The 17,586-nt window shown below is 43.7% G+C and overlaps 1 pseudogene; it reads left to right on the forward strand.

The window, feature by feature from the left end:
• Positions 1 to 7,219: 7,219 nt before the first annotated feature.
• LOC100429065 (small ribosomal subunit protein eS7 pseudogene) lies at positions 7,220 to 7,807 on the forward strand (annotated as a pseudogene).
• The last annotated feature ends 9,779 nt before the right edge of the window (positions 7,808 to 17,586 follow it).

Consider the following 17,586-nt stretch of genomic DNA (forward strand, 5'->3'; position numbering starts at 1 on the left):
GCTTCTGCACAGCAAAAGAAACTACCATCAGAGTGAACAGGCAACCTACAGAATGGGAGAAAATTTTTGCAATCTACTCATCTGATAAAGGGCTCATATCCAGAACCTGTAAAGAACTCAATCAAATTTACAAGAAAGAAACAAATAACCCCATCGAAAAGTGGGCAAAGGATATGAACAGACACTTCTCAAAAGAAGACATTCATACAGCCAACAGACACATGAAAAAATGCTCATCATCACCTAGCCATCAGAGAAATGCAAATCAAAACCACAATGAGATACCATCTCACACCAGTTAGAATGGCAATCATTAAAAAATCAGGAAACAACAGGTGCTGGAGAGGACGTGGAGAAATAGGAACACTTTTACACTGTTGGTGGGACTGTAAACTAGTTCAACCATTGTGGAAAACAGTGTGGCAATTCCTCAAGGATCTAGAACTAGAAATACCACATGACCCAGCCATCCCATTACTGGGGATATACCCAAAGGATTATAAGTCATGCTGCTATAAAGACACATGCACATGTATGTTTATTGCGGCACTATTCACAATAGCAAAGACTTGGAATCAACCCAAATGTCCATCAGTGATAGACTGGATTAAGAAAATGTGGCACATATACACCATGGAATACTATGCAGCCATAAAAAAGGATGAGTTCGTGTCCTTTGTAGGGACATGGATGAAGCTGGAAACCATCATTCTCAGCAAACTATCGCAAGAACAGAAAACCAAACACCACATGTTCTCACTCATAGGTGGGAATTGAACAATGAGATCACTTGGACACAAGAAGGGGAACATCACACACCAGGTCCTATTGTGGGGAGGGGGGAGGGGGGAGGGATAGCATTAGGAGATATACCTAATGTAAATGACGAGTTAATGGGTGCAGCACACCAACATGGCACATGTATACATATGTAACAAACCTGCACGTTGTGCACATGTACCCTAGAACTTAAATTATAATAATAATAATAATAACAATGAAAAAGTCAGTGCCAAGAAACTTCAGAACAAGACATGCCTTGACATTCAAGGAATGTTCACCTTAGTTGGAGAATTCAAAACAAGACATAGTGAATAATCACACTAATCATCCCAACCTGCATCTCTATGACCCTTTAGAGTTCATATTAATCTACCAGTATTCTCTAATGCCATGCACTTTTCCCCTGCCCTGCTTTATGCTTTTCCAGAACCCTGGAAAAGCCAGTCTCTCCAGTCTTGTCCTGCTACTTCCTCCAGAAAGACCTCCTGGCTCTGACCACTTGATATGAATGTGGCTCTCCTGAAAGTTCTCCTGGCAGTGTGCCCAGTGTAAGCACTTCTTACACTCACTCTGAGCCATGACATGTTGTTGGCGTGCCTGTCTCCCCCACAGTCAATGTACAGAAAGCCTTCATGGCTCACCCACTCTCTGAACTTGGCAGTTAATTATGCTATTGAAGCTAGCACTGCATGGAGACATGAGCATTCTGCAAGTCACCCTCAAATATCTGAACCTTCTCAGGCATAGCAGGAAGAATAGAATTCAGATCTGATCAAGACCTCCCTTGGTGTCTGCACTTTTCTCAATGGTATTCATGTAGGTGGAAAAAATGTATAAGCAGAAGCAGGATCTACATGGTCCTTGGAAAAGGAAATGCCAAAGCCAAGTTGGAGACCCTGAATTGGGCTAGTTCTGTCATAGTTTTCCATGTTGAATAAGATATTACTCAAGAATCCCTACGTCATTGCCTGAGTCCAGGACTGAAGTTCTCTGATGAAGAATTCAGCCTCCCAGATGTTTTGTTGAAGGAAAAGTAACTGTGCCATTGTAAATAAACACATCAATAATCTAAGTTACACATCACTCCCCTGTGAGATTTGTTCATGGAAATAAGTCCTTGAGAACCTTAGAAGAAGAAGAAAAAAAAAAAAACCCCTAGCTGCCCTGACCTGGCAGTCAGACTTGAAGGCCTACACATCAAAGAACTGGATCTGAGAAGGACTACACATCAAAGAACTGGCTGACCCATCCACCTGCCTGACAGCAATGGGTCTTCTTCCCTCTATCCAAAATGCATGTGGATGATCATAACAGAAAATGGGACCTGCATGTCTTCCAAACACCAAGAGTCTGTTGGGGAAGGGCTCTGCAGCTGGGGTTTCAAGGGGCCTAAGATTACCCCCAAACATCTCTGCCTTCCTTTCAGGAGGTAGAATCTGAGCTTTATCCCTCGCTAGGCCTGTGACTGCTTTGACCAGTAAAATATGGAGAAGCACCATCCTGACATTTGCAAGCCCAGACACTGAGAAAGCCTGACCACTTCTAATTCTTCCTCTTGGAGCCCCAGGCTGACCATGTGAAAAGTCTAGCATAGAGAAAGAGGTCAATGTGGAGAAGCCCCAGAGGTCCAGATGCCACATGGAGCAGCACAAGTATCCAGCACCATCTTCAAAGTGCAAAGGAACTGGCCTGCTGAACCCCAGTCAACCCAAGAGTCATGGTTGTTGTTTAAACCACTAAGTTTTGGGGGTGATTCTTGAGGCAGACATAGTTCATCAAAAGCCCATCCAAGGCCGGGCGTGGTGGCTCATGCCTGTAATGCCAGCACTTTGGGAGGCCAAGGTGGGCAAATCACAAGGTCAGGAGATCGAGACCATCCTGGCTAACATGGTGAAACCCCGTCTCTACTAAAAATACAAAAAATTAGCCAAGCATGGTGGCCGGCGCCTGTAGTCCCAGCTACTTGGGAGGCTGAGGCAGGAGAATGGAATGAACCCAGGAGGCGGAGCTTCCAGTGAGTGAAGATTGTGCCACTACACTCCAGCCTGGGCAACAGAGGGACACTCCATCTCAAAAAACAAAAAAAAAAACAGAGCCCATCCAAGGCCATCCCCCTTCTATACACGAGACTAACAAGTATTTACTGAGTTCAGTTAGTTCGAAGCCTTACTCTCTAGATCTCATTGGATTCTATCAACAGTCTCCTGTATGAGGCCTGTTATAAAAGTGATACGGTTTGGCTTTGTGTCCCCACCCAAATCTCACCTTGAATTGTAATAATCCCCACATGTTGTGGAAGGGACCCAGTGGGAGGTAACCGAATCATGGGGGTGGGTTTTTCCCATGCTGTTCTCAAGGTAGTGAATAAGTCTCATGACATCTGATGGTTTTATAAAGGAGAGTTCCCCCATACCTACTCTCTTGCCTGCCACCATGTAAGACATGACTTTCTCCTCCTTTGCCTTCTGACATGACTGTGAGGCTTCCCCAGGCATTGTGGAACTGTGAGTTCATTAAACCTCTTTTTCTTTATAAATTACCCAGTCTCATGTATGTCTTTTTTAACAGCCTAAGAACTGACTAGTACAAAAGATAAGAATCAAATTGGTATTGGTCAAACAACTTGCCCACATTGCATAGCCAGTTAGAAGGAAATAGAACTAAATATATCTCAAACACGAATGCCTGTGTTGTTTCTCCAGTGGCCTGGCCCAGCCCTGATGCTTCTCTCAGGCTCACTGTCTGGTCTGGCACAAAATGCTCTTATGAATATTCAGTATTATACACTAAAAGATCTTCTCAGAACAGACACCAAAAAAAGTCACAAATGCAAGGACAGCTTCTCCTACTCTGTAGACCACATAGCTTCTAACGCAGCACTGAGCACACAGTGGGAACCTAATAAACGCCTGCTGTTTAAAACACAAATCCATTGATTACAATAAAAACACAGCGGATTGAAAATTTTCAGAAATGTGACTTGCACCAAGATTTGTCTCTTGCGAGTTTGCTCTGGTCAACATTTTTGCAGAGGCTTGGTGTGGAAAGAACTATTTCCACGTATTTCATAGATTAATCTAATTGAGTCTCTGATGAATGAAATGAGTAGTTGTGAAAATGTATTCACCTTCCAAAATCTCCTGGAAGAGGAGCCGTCAGATCACAGGCCCAGATCACCCTTCCCATGCTAGTTTTGCCCTGAAGCAAATAGCCTGAGACTGGGGCTGCATATCCCTAGCTATTTAATTAAATTGACAGTCAGTTATTTTTTTCTTAATCAATGCTGTGGTTATGTCCGTTTCAAAGCCTGTCATCCCTCTTCCAGCTTGGCAGGGTAAGAAAAAGCACAGCACAGCCAATTCATATAAAAATACTTCTGTGACATATGTCCCCAAGTGGGACAGAAGATAAAAGTTCCAATCTCCTTCTACCGTGAACTTCATCTGGGGTCTGGAGTAAATCAAGACTAAAGTGTACATATTTATTAAGCGCTTGCTGTGAGTGAAACACTCTGCTTGCTAAGTATTAGTGGAAATGGCAATAATAAAAACATCTAGTATATATTGTGCTTATTAGACCGGAAAATACTCTCTCACACAAACTCAGTCTTCGTAACTTTTCAGAGAAACAAATACACTGATCACTGTTTTGTGGAAAATGGAGGCTGTAGAAGGCTATGTGATATGCCCACGGTTACTGAGCCAGTATTTCATGGCTCCAAGACTTTCGGAGGACATTGTGATTCCAAGTTTATTATTCTTTCCAGGATGTGATGAATTGGCAGATGAACAATGTGTAATAGAATCAATATAGTGGGGATGGAACAGCATGTCATCTGGGGTACTGGTTAGGCTTCTGGGATATGAGCGGGATTTGGAATACTGGCCCCGAGTGTGTCTGAGAGCAGAGGGCACAGGGCTTCTTCATAGACAGAGACCTCCCTCCTGTCTGCAGAGCAGGCTGGAACGTCCTTGAGGCTTTCACCTCCCCTGGGCACTGCATCCTTACAGTAAGCAAGGGGATGCTGTGGTTATCCCCGTGGTGCAGAGGAAGACCTAGACCTGTGTACAGGTCATCCAAAGTTGCCCAGGCTACTGCCACTCCAGCAGCTGCCTCCCAAGCCATGCGGCTATATGCTGGGTTTTTAAAAAAAAGTCTCAAGGACTTAGTGATGCAGCCATGTTAAACATATTCTCCATTTCCCTGCAGACCTCTCCCCCAAAGCATACTGCCTCTTACATCTGGGCAATAGTGTCTAATGGGAAGAGCAATAGCTGTAGGGTCAGGGAACCTGGATTCAATTCCTGAGTGGCCGTTTTAAAACACTGCTGTAAATTCTTTGACACTCATCCTACTGAAAGATGGGGTCTGCGTGTCTCCTATCTTTGAAATGGGACCAACTGGTGACTGACTGTCTTAACCAATAGAGTTAGAAGGAAGGTGATACTCCTAACTTGGTGGCCCTCTAGTCAGGTGGTACTCCTAAAGGTGGCTTGCTAGGTCAGGAGAGGCCTCGCAGCTCCTGCCTTGGTCCTCAGGATGCTTGGTCTCTGATGGTCCCACCATGTGGGGATAAGCCCACGTTTGCATATAGAGGCCACATGTAGGTGCTCTGGGCAACAGTCCAAGCTGAATCCAGCCTTCCAAACATCCCACTTCAGGGATCAGCCCCCACTCAGGTCACCTATAATCATGGGAGTACTTGTTGGCACAGAGACCATCCTCACTGTGCCCTCCCCAGACTCCTAACCCGCAGAATCTGTGAGCATAATAAAATGATAGTGACTTTTATGTCACTAAGTTTTGAAATGGTTTGTTACACAGCAAAGAAGACTTTGCCGTAGAACATCTTGCTTCCAGGTATCAACTGCATTTTAAATTCAAGAGCCCCTTCTTTTTTTAGAAAAAAAAAAAAAAAAAAAAAATCCTGCTTCACATGATGCCGTCAAAACTAAATGACACAGAGAATGTGGATCACTAGGCACAGTGCACAGCACAGGGCTGGCCCCTACAAGTGTGAGTTTCCAAGCAAGCTGAGAAAGGGACTTCAGCTTGTCCTGAAAAGTGTGGCACATTTCCCACCTTCTCAGGTAACCTCCCTCACACTCTCCCAGGGCTCAGACTGCATGGGTTAGGCCTTCCCCGCCCACCTCCTCTCAGCAGATTGCCTGGTGGGATGAGAGGCAGCCGTGGCAGAGAGGATTGTTTTCATGTCTGACATCCGCTGCCCTCTGGACAGTCTGATCTTGTCAACTGTGGGAGGCAATTGTGGGAGGCAGCTCCATGTAGCAGCCTTGGCCGAAGCCCGCTGGACTCCCACAGCAACTCAGCACAGAGTAGATGCCCATTCATTATCATCACCAAGTAGGGGGGCTTTAGCACCTCCTCAGCCAGCACTTCTCTCCACATTGAATTCTGCATGAGTCTCATGATCAAAGTTCAAGTGTGACAGGCACATGTATACACAGAGAGGCTCGGAGCTAAGGAAATAATTCTCTGTATGGGTCTCTTTCTTTCTGAGGACCAGCACAAGGATAGTCCTTTCAAGACGAGAGGAGATTCCAAGCATGCTAGGAGGTGATAATTAACTTCCTGCCCCCCACAGGTCTGGGCCTGCGAGAGGACAAGAGGGAAGGACAGTCCCCTCTCCCTACATGACCAGATGGAACCCTGCCACACACGCTTTAAGAAGGCCTAGCTTGCAACTCATGAATGCACTGTGCATGCTCCCCACACACAAGTCTCTTACTCTTACAAAACTGTGAATGTTTGCTTCCAGACTAAAACTCAGATGTAAAACTAAATCACAGAAACCATTTTACTAAGAAAAAACATTTAAAGATTAGTTAATACAATACAGCCATCTCATAAATAACACCTCTATAGGAATGTCATAAATATCTGGGTGCAATTATTCCCATTTTCGAATCTAAGATAGGGATCCCTGAAAGACAGTGAGTCATATGTCAAAACCATCAAAATTCAGAGCAGAAAAGATCATAAGAGCATGTATGGTCCATTTCCTACTGTTCTTACTGCCAATGAGGAAACAGACTCTGGCCTGCAAGAGATAACCAAGCCTCAAAATATATGGAAACAATGTTTTAGACAAGATTCTTTCCATTGTCATGTTCCTGGCCATGTGTGGCTTTGAAACGACTCTAGAAGTTTTGGCCAAATATTCAGACACCTAGAGCTTTGTAGAGAGCTCTATTCAATGGTACATTTTTCTGATGGTCTAATCAACAACAACAACAAAGACAATTTCAGAAAATCAGTGCTCTGATGGGCATATAAAGGGTGACGTTATAGAGGGTACCAGGGCAAGGTAAGTTTAGGGATGCTATAGACAACAGTCAAGAAAGGTTTATCTGATTTCTGAGCTCTCGTGAGACTTGGCCTTCTTCCTAGGCTGGCATTTAGGAAGAAGACGGCCATGTTCAGTTCAAGCACCAAGATCATGAAGCCCAATGGCGAGAAGCCAGACAAGTTCAAGTCCAGCATCTCCAGGATCTTCTGGAGCTGAAGATGAACTTGGATCTCAAGGCTCAGCTCAGGGAGCTGAATATAACAGCAGCCAAGAAACCTGAAGTTGATGGTGGTCACAAAGCTTATTATAATCATTGTTCCCGTTCCTCAGCTGAAATCTTTCCAGAAAAATCCAAGTCCAGATAGTACATGAATTGGAGAAAAAGTTCGGTGGGAAGCATGCTGTCTTTATTGCTCAGAGGAGAAGTCTGCCTATGCCGACTTGAAAAAACAATACAAAAAAATAAGCAAAAGTGTCCCAGGAGCTGCACCCTAATAGCCACGCATGATGCAATCCTTGAAGACTTGGTCTTCCCAAGTGAAATTGGGGGCAAAAGAATCTGCGTGAAACTGGCTAGCATTCAGCTCAGGAAGGTTCCTTTGGACAAAGCACAGCAGAACCATGTGGGGCACAAGGTTGAAACTTTTTCTGGTGTCTATAAGGGAGTTCCTGGGCAAAAATGTTAATTTTGAATTTCCAGAGTTTCCATTATAAACAAAAATGACTAAATAAAGTATATTCACATTTAGAAGAAGAAAGGTTTATCTGAAGAAAGGATATTTGAGCAAATCTGCAGAATGAGACAGACCTAAACATGTGAAGAACTCTCCATGCAAAGGGAGCTGCCAGTGCTGAAGGCCTGAGACAGGGAAGAGCCAGTGCTCATGAACGGGGGGAGGGTGGTTTGATACCAGGACGTGGGTAAGCTGGGCCAGATCTTGTAAATTCTCGTAGGCCACAGTAAGATGTTTGGACCTCATTCCCAGTGCAGTGGGAAGTTGTTGAAGTCTAAGTGATGTGGCCTTATTCACAGAATGCCAGCTACAGAGTGGAAAATGTTCAGAAAGATGCAAGGCCAGGTAGGTGCAGAGAAATCAGTGAAGAAGGCCACACAGTAGTCCCAGAAACAGAGGCGGCTTGGACCAGAGTAGTATCCATGGCAACGAAGAGGCAGCCGTGCTCTGCCGGATACTGACCACCGTCAGCACCCACTGAGGAAAGACAAAGCCTGTCTACCCCCTGTCTAGCAGGAAGGGAGCAAAGGCTGCCCCTCCAGCATCCCCAACAGATGCAATTCAGGTCAGCATGGAGGAGGCCCACTCCCCACTGAGGCAGCCCATCTAGGGACAACCATGGGCTTTTCCATTTAGCCAAAATCAAATGCCAGCAATTATTCATGTTCTATTCATCTACCTTATTGATGTGTAACCCACTCGAGAGTGGCCAAGTAGTAGTAACCAATATAATACTGACTTCTTCAGCCAAGGACCAGATGCAGTCATTCACTGATATTTGATGGGGTGGTGGCACGTGGACTGTCATGGAAGCCTGGGTTCTGCTCAAACAGGTCTGTTTTCAGTCCCATCTTAATCACACAGTTGCCCTCGCTGAGAGAGAATCTCCCCCATCACCCTGTGGAGTAAAGAAGGCACTATCCCCAGAATCTAGCAGCAGAATTGCCTGGTGGGTGGACAAAGAAACCATGCATGTTCAAAGACACACCAAGGAGCAAGGTAGTTGTCGTGAGGCTGGCTCATGAGTGAGTGTGTGAGCAGAAAGGGCCTCCCTCCAAAGCCGGAATGTGGGCAAGAACACAAACTCTGCGTGAAATGACATACAGAGTCAGGGCATCTTCCGTAAATCATAAAGACCCACAGGCAGCAAAGGTCCAGACCAGTGTCGTCACCACAGGCCAAGAGCCACATGGATGACACACTGCAACTTGGATAACCTGAAAACAGAAGTGCTGCTGGACCTGAAGGAACACTGCTCAGTCAGCCACGCCTGTCTGATGGTTTTCCCCCTGCCTGGGTGAGCAAGAATTAGAGGCTGGCTTCAAATCTCTTCCAGCCTTATCAATTGCCATCAAAATGGCAATAGCAGCTGCTTTTCCTCTCAACGTATGCAGAGTCCTAACACCACAAGATATAAAAATATGGTTGCCCTTTGAGGGTAAGCCACCACACACACTATAACAAGCCATGTGGGAACAAACCAGGCAATTTTGATCAGAGAATATGCAAACCGCCAAACCCTCCCCAAGGTGCCCTGGGCACAGCCTCAAGGAGAAGCAGCAGTGATTGTAGTTTCCTGAGCAGAAGCCTAGTGGTTTGTGTTGTTCCCACTTTGGAGAAGTCCTGTGAGCAGGGGGGGATGAAAACTCGGTGCATTCATGATCAAAGGTGGAAGTAGTGAGCACCCAGGCCAGGCCGGGGGAGGCTGTCCTGACCCACACTCACACCCTCCCTGGTGGAGTCGCATCCCACTGGAGGTGGCGATGAGGGACTGTGGCTCACTTAGTCAAATGCCATGTCTCACCTCGGGGTAATTCAAGACTTCCCAAGAAATGATGAAGGCAGTGTCTTCACACAGTGTTCAAGTGTACCACTTAGAAAAACAGAAACACACATCATCAACAGTGGTGAAAAGAAACTTGTAAGCATGCAGCGATGCAGAGACCCACAGTCAGCAGCTGCTGAGGAGAATCAGTCCTCTGTGAGGACCTCCGTCGGTACCTGCCTTGTGTCAAGGGTCTGGGAATCACATCGGGAGAATCCTCTGTACCCAGGGCTCTGTTGTCCATCTCAGGTGTAATTTTGAGCAGTGACATTGCAGGGAGGAAATATGATGTCCCCAGAGTGGCTAATTTATCACGTAGCACGACCTACTGACAGCTTCAGCCATGTGAAATCTATGGCAAAACATAACCGAAGCGGAGGTTTTTTAATGTAACATTAACCACGTGGAAAATTTCTGAAAAGAGCTAAAAGAAATGACCAGCATAGACAAGTCTTTTGAAACTGGTGGGTTCAAGGAATGAGTAGAATGTCACTGCACTGGGATCTGTGGAAATTAGACATTCAGAGGAAAGAAACTTTTCATCTGCAATGTGGAATGAGATACTTGTCATTCCAAAGCCACCTCCCAGCACCAAGGACTTACAATACCTTCTCCTGTTTATTCCCTCTGGCCGCTCTCTCTCCAGGACCATAAGCTCTTTGAAGAAAGCTTCTTGTCTTATTCATTCTTTCCAGCTTCTAGAGCAAGTGCTTGATAAACACTTGCTAACTTGAAGCAGATTCTGGTAATAAAACTGCCCTAACTTCATCCACAGGAACTTCCAGGCCTCTTCCTGAGAGCCCTTAATGTTTCCAGGAGGAGCTGCAACCTCTTCAAGGGTGGGAAGACAGACCAGCTAGAAAACCCTGAACTTATTGCAGAAGACGGTGTCGCTGGAGGAGCCCAGCTCTGAGCCAGGTGCCACGCAGCGGGGCGGCAGAACATACCAAGTCGACTAAGCACATAGCAAGTCGACTCTAATCCTGGTCAAGGACCCACCACTCACCACCCACCTGGCTCAGCTATGTTGTTTCATGATGTGACACCTCAGTGTCTCTCTCTCTCTCTCAAGTGGGTAGATAAAAAGCTCATTCCTTCCACAAAAGGTCTGCCAAAGACAGCAACATACAGGATTTCAAGCACTATGCAGAAGATAAAACACAGGTTTTGCTCCTGGCCCTACGTTTTTTGGCAAGACAACTGGTCTCCGGCACACTACTTTCACCTAAGAGAGGGTCTTTCCTCTTCTACTCCTCCATAAATCTATAGATATGGAAAACATACCTATTTTTTAGGTGATATCTTGTGTATTTTTTAAGTTGTTTTACGCACATTATAGAAACCCTTCCTGGCCGGGCGCGGTGGCTCAAGCCTGTAATCCCAGCACTTTGGGAGGCTGAGATGGGCGGATCACGAGGTCAGGAGATCGAGACCATCCTGGCTAACACGGTGAAACCCCGTCTCTACTAAAAAATATAAAAAACTAGCCGGGCGAGGTGGCGGGCGCCTGTAGTCCCAGCTTCTCGGGAGGCTGAGGCAGGAGAATGGCATGAACCCGGGAGGCGGAGCTTGCAGTGAGCTGAGATCCGGCCACTGCACTCCAGCCTGGGCGACAGAGCGAGACTCCGTCTCAAAAAAAAAAAAAAAAGAAAAGAAAGAAACCCTTCCCATTTAACACCTGAAAAAAAAAACCGGGTTTGCAAAATTTCCTGATAAAACGTGTATAATTAAATGCACTTGTGAACACTGTGATTACGGTACTGAGGCAAGATGATTTCCCCACTATTTCAATAACAGTTGGAAATAATTAAGTACTTCCTACAACATGGAAATGTACAGTTTTGTATCTCAAAATACTAGTACTTTAACAGACTGAAACAGTTGTTGCCCGTTGGAGCTTACTACATGTGTTAAATTATTATTCTTCTGATTATCATGCCATGATTATAATGCATTCCATTTAGGACTGTAGATTGTATTTGCTGAGCAGTTCTAGATAATTTTTTACTTATCCACTCAGTGGTTCTTACACAGCACCTGAGCAAAAAGTTAAAGACAAAATGTAAGCTTTTCATCTAAATAGACTTAATTTTCAATACTCAAAGCTAAGCCTTATTCTGCCTGAACAGAGCTGGCAAGGTTTAATTCCTTTTGTCACAATCTCCCTGGATAATAATTCCTTAATTGCTTCTTAGATGGAAATATTAATCATGGGCGGCCTTTAATAAGACCAAAATTATGGTGTTTCTTATCCCCAAAGGTTAATGGGGAAAAAAAATGATTCTTCTCTTCCTTTCTTCTCTGTCCTGATACACAGATTGTGTGGCACTAATCAGTTTTCCCCTTTAAATTATATTTAAGCTAATGTGTCATTTATCCTCAGAGATTCTGAGTTCCTTGAGGAAGGAAATTGTGTCTGATTTATGTGTGAATTTGCCACAGAATCTAGATCCAATAACTGACACAACCTGATTGCATACAAACACAACTGATTTATGTCAACCTGGGAGATGACCTTGACAATTGTGTCACTGCACCTGCTTGACAAGTGTGATGGTTGTTCAGTTGCCTGGCTGTTCGACAGACTGGTTTGAAGGACAGGGTGGCTTAAAAGTTAATTATTCTCTAATAGTAATTAAACCTCAACCTTGTGATTGATTCTGTGCTCAGCACTGTTTCCTGCCCTCCCTCAACTTACAGTATGTTGGGAGAAGTTACATTATAAAAAAGACAAATTGACAAAACAAACTACAAAGCACTGTAACAGTAGAAACAATATGTCTGTCCTACGGATCCCGCCCAGAGTGGCCCTCTTACTTTGACAAGTGTGTGGAGAGTTTACATTCATTGTGACAGTGTAATGGTGTAAGAAACCCCTTTGTAGCACTATTCAATTTGTGTAGATGCTTAAGACCTCTGGTGGAAAAAAAATTGTTCTCAGAGAAGAGAGAATCAGTTTGCATAAATGAGGGGTCAACTGGTCTCCCAACCTTGGAAAGTGAGGCAGGTGCCACACACACGGAGCTTTCAGACAGAACCACTTCCGGGGTTCTGGGGGTAAACATGGCAAGTAGAAGTTTGATTTGCTCTTAGGTTTGTTGAAGAGAAAGGGTAGGATTTTTGCAGTATATGTTGCAGGGATTTCAATGAAAGAGAAGAAACAGCTTGGAATAAGCTGATTTAGAGAACTATCTAGATGAGACGATCAACGTGGGCTGCAGGGCAGGGAATAGGCCCTATATCACAAAAGTATAAGATCAAGATAGAAGAATAAGCAGCTAAAAAGAAAACAAAAACAAGCCAAGAGACAGACAGTGTGCATGTGTGGGTGGGTGGGTGCATGGGTGTTAAAATTTAAGATTCAACAAATATAGAAAGGAAAGAAATTGCCAAAATTTTGTGTTGGTTATAAATTTGGAAAAAATAGTAACTTTGAGTTTCTCCTTAAATCATATTCTAAATAAATTTCTTCATGTATTACAGAGCTACAAATTAAGATATTAAATTCCAATTATAGAAAAATAAGACTGTAAAATTGAATATCAAGTATGTAAATTTAGAATAGAAGAAATCACAAAGAATAGATCATCAGATTTAATTACATATAATTAAAGCTTTTGCATAGCTGAAGAAACCAAAATAAAAAGGCAGATGAGAAAAAAATGCTTCTGTAAATATACCTTCAGAGAAAAAGAGGAGGTAATGATTTCATTCTGCGAGGAACAAAGGAACATCAATTTAAAAAGAAAAACAATTAAAGAGCAGGTGAATAAGTAAACTATTCTCAACAAATGAAAGATTATTATCATTATTATATTATTCTAATTATTATTAAATAACATTTAACAATGATTACTGCCTGGAATTATTCTAAGTGTTGCATATATATCACTCTGAGTTCTTCTTGTAAAAACTACCTGATAATGGATTCAATTCCCAACAAATGATCAAAATTAAAAACCAGGTATGAAAAGTTGTGATAAAAGATTAGTGGTGATTAATCTATTTAAATATGGAACTAAAACTAACCAATTGTGGAATTTAAACTAGAATGTGCTGCCGAGCGCTGTGACTCACAGCTGTAATCCCAGCACTTCGGGAGGCCGAGGCAGGCAGATTGCTTGAGGTCAGGAGTTCGAGACCAGCCTAACCAACATGGCAAAATCCCGTCTCTACTAAAAATACAAAAATTAGCTGGGCGTGTTGGCACAAGTCTGTAATCCCAGCAATTTGGAAGGCAGGTGGATCACTTGAGGCCAGGAGTTTGAGACCAATCTGGCCAATATGGTGAAACCCTATCTCTACTAAAAATGCAAAAATTAGCTGGGCGTGTTGGCATAAGCCTGTAATCCCCGCACTCTTGGGGGTAGGCCAAGGCGGGTGGATCACTTTAGCCAGGAGTTTGAGACCAGCCTGGCCAATATGGTAAAACCCCATCTCCACTAAAAATACAGAAATTAGCTGGGTGTGGTGGCAAATGCCTGTAATCTCAGCTACTCTGGAGGCTGAGGCAGGAAAATCGTTTGAACTTGGGAGGTGGAGGTTGTAGTGAGCCAATAGCACGCCACTGCACTCCAGCCTGGGTGACAGAGCAAGACTCTGTCTCAAAAAAAAAAAAAAAATGTTGGGGTGATCAGACCCAACACCAGGTCGTGGGGGCAACGAAGCCTGGCAGAGTCAAAGGAATGAGAAAAAAGATAGTTTGAGAAAGTGGGACCAGGGAGCCATTCGAGTGTGGAGGCTGCGAAGGCCCCGGAGCCCACGCTATTTATTGGTGCTCAAACAAACAGGTGGTGAGGATGTGGGGGTTGAAAGGAAGCGGTGTATCAAGTGAATGAGAAACATATGGCTACTTGAGATAATGGGAGTGCTAGAAACAAGGAGCCAGCAAGTCTAGCAGACATGCAAACCCTGCCTCAGCTTTTCTCCCAACAATAACAACAACAAAAATAGCAATTGAGGAATAGACCTCCATTTCCCTCTATTTCTATGAATCACAGAAGAGGACGCTCTCACAGGCAGCAAGCTGTCAGGGCAGCCCCCTTTCTGAGGAACGGTCTTAAAGAATACATAGGGTATGGGGAAGTGTTACATAAAATGAATTTTATATTACATAAAATGAATTTATATATTAAGTGACTAAAATAAATCCAGTTATTGGAGAAAAGAAGTAGGAGGTGAAGGGGAGGAGTAGGAAAGTAAAGCATTAGAGGGAAAGAAAATTAATATTTCTTTTAGAATATGTGACAGAAAAAGTAGTAGAGAACATAAAGGCATATCGGAACTTCCCAATTAAAATGGGAATAGGCCAGGCATGGTGGCTAATGCCTATAATCCCAACACTTTGGGAGGCCGAGGCGGGAAGATCACCTGAGGTCGGGTGTTCAAGACCAGCCTGACCAACATGGAGAAACCCCATCTCTACTAAAAATACAAAATTAGCCAGGCATGGTGGCGCATGCCTATAATCCCAGCTACTTGGGAGGCTGAGGCAAGAGAATCGCTTGAACCTAGGGAGGTGGAGTTTGCAGTGAGCCGAGATGGCACCATTGCACTCCAGCCTAGGCAACAAGAGCAAAACTCCCTCTCAGAAGAAAAAAAAAAAACAGGGGACTAGGAGAATAAAAATAAATTCTATCCAGCCAGCAGATTTAAAGACTGGGAAAAAGAGGAAACAGTAAAACAAAATAAATGGCAAACTTTAAATAAAATCAAATGAAATCGATAAAATCAAGGCTATCCCAAGTCATCCAGAATTTCTAGATCAAAAAGTGGACACTTAGACTGCATTAAATAACAGCATCATATTATTTGTTGTTCACAAGAAATACCTCTAGTGCAGAGTGACAAACACTGAAAATGGGGGAGACAGAATACCAGCAAATGAAAATAAGCAAGCAAATGACAAATAAACAATAGCAATCATTTCAGTGTCAGCAAATCTCAATTTAAAGTCCAAAGCATTTAGCAGGATAGATGGTGTGATACAAGATTCAATCCATGATGAGATTATAACAGCCATATGTACTTTATACCAAATAACCTAGAAACCAGATCAAAACCTCCTGTAAATACAATACAATTTGAATCAGATGCAACTTGAATTTAAAATATAAATATACTTCTTTAAAATTTTATAGCTCAAGTTGACCAAAGGAATGAGGATTTGAGTAAGGATATGAACATTTATTGCTTAAATGATTAATGAACTCTTTTCATATAGCTGAGAACCTTTACAACACTGATCATATCTTCAGCCAAAAAAACTCTGTCAAATTCAAAAATTCAGATTTACAAGCTATAGTCTAATCATGATTCAATTGTATTAGAAATCAACAATTAAAATATCATAAAAATAGGATTCTTAAAAATTAAGAAAACTCTTGGGCTAAATTTAAAAAGAAATCAAAATCAAAATTACAAATTTGCAAATGGTGCATGAAAGGACAGAACTCAATCTAACTGATGTGGGAATGCAGTATCTGGTAAACAGTATTGGTTGGTGGTGAATCAGGCTGCCTAGAGCTGCGTGATTCAAGTGACTTAACCTGTGTCTCAGTGTTCTCAGCTGCAAAATGGTGATAACAGCATTTCTCCACAGGGATGTGGAGATTAAATGAGAATCCACATAAAACAGGAAGGAGTCAAGCATGTAAGTGTTCTTGACTGATTTGCATCTGTTCATTCCTCCCTTCCCCATTCTGCTTATCCCATTCCTCTTTCTCATTTTAAAAATTCTCCACAATGTGTTTCTATCACTTTGTAATAAAAAAGACATTAAAATGTCCAATGGAGCTATTTCATTGCTAATCCCATTATTAATAAAATTCAAAGGGAAAAGACTTCATCTGAATAAGAAATATAATAATTCCTTAGGTCAGCATAATCTGATATTCATCATCGTTTCTGCTGGTGGCAGGATGTCAGGGGTGGGGGAGGGTGCAAATCAATGCATAGCTGTTGAATCTGTTGCCATTTCAAGTAAGAAAAAAGTGTCCTTGGCCGGGCGCGGTGGCTCAAGCCTGTAATCCCAGCACTTTGGGAGGCCGAGGCGGGCGGATCACAAGGTCAGGAGATCGAGACCACAGTGAAACCCCGTCTCTACTAAAAATACAAAAAATTAGCCTGGCGCGGTGGCGGGCGCCTGTAGTCCCAGCTACTCAGGAGGCTGAGGCAGGAGAATGGCGGGAACCCGGGAGGCGGAGCTTGCAGTGAGCCGAGATCGCGCCACTGCACTCCAGCCTGGGCAACAGCGTGAGACTACGTCTCAAAAAAAAAAAAAAAAAAAAAAAAAGTGTCCTCATGAAGGACACAGGAAACAGATCTTAGAGATTTAAGTTCAGCTTTGTTGCTCTGTGCTGTGCTTGCCTGGGCTGTGCTGTACTGTGAAGACCACCACTGACATCCTTCCATTCTTCTCCCACTTTACAGATGAGGAAATTGAGGATTGAGAGAACACATGATATCCTTAAGAGCACACATCAGTTAGAATAGAACTGTAGCTGCCCAGCGGGGATAATGAACGGAGGGAGAGGCTTCTCTCTTCTCAGGCATGGCCAGGCTGTTCCTCCTCACAGCCCCAGGAACTCAGCCTCCCTCACCCTCCCCAGAGCTGCAGATACTGCTCACACCACTGCCTGAGCTGCTGCGTGGGACACTGCCCAAAGACATGACCACAGGCCCTTAACATTTCCCGGGTTTTATTGCTGGTCCTTTAAGAGTAACCTGCTAGTTGAATACGCGCAGCTCACAAGATACAATCACAGACAAACTTTGTCTCCAAACCCCTGTATTTTTTTTTTTTTTTTTTTTTTTTTTTTGAGACGGAGTCTCGCTATGTCGCCCAGGGTGGAGTGCAGTGGCCGGATCTCAGCTCACTGCAAGCTCCGCCTCCCGGGTTTTTACGCCATTCTCCTGCCTCAGCCTCCCGAGTA

The sequence above is a fragment of the Macaca mulatta genome, chromosome 9 (assembly GCF_049350105.2).
Source record: "Macaca mulatta isolate MMU2019108-1 chromosome 9, T2T-MMU8v2.0, whole genome shotgun sequence".
NCBI classification, from domain to species: Eukaryota; Metazoa; Chordata; class Mammalia; order Primates; family Cercopithecidae; genus Macaca; species Macaca mulatta.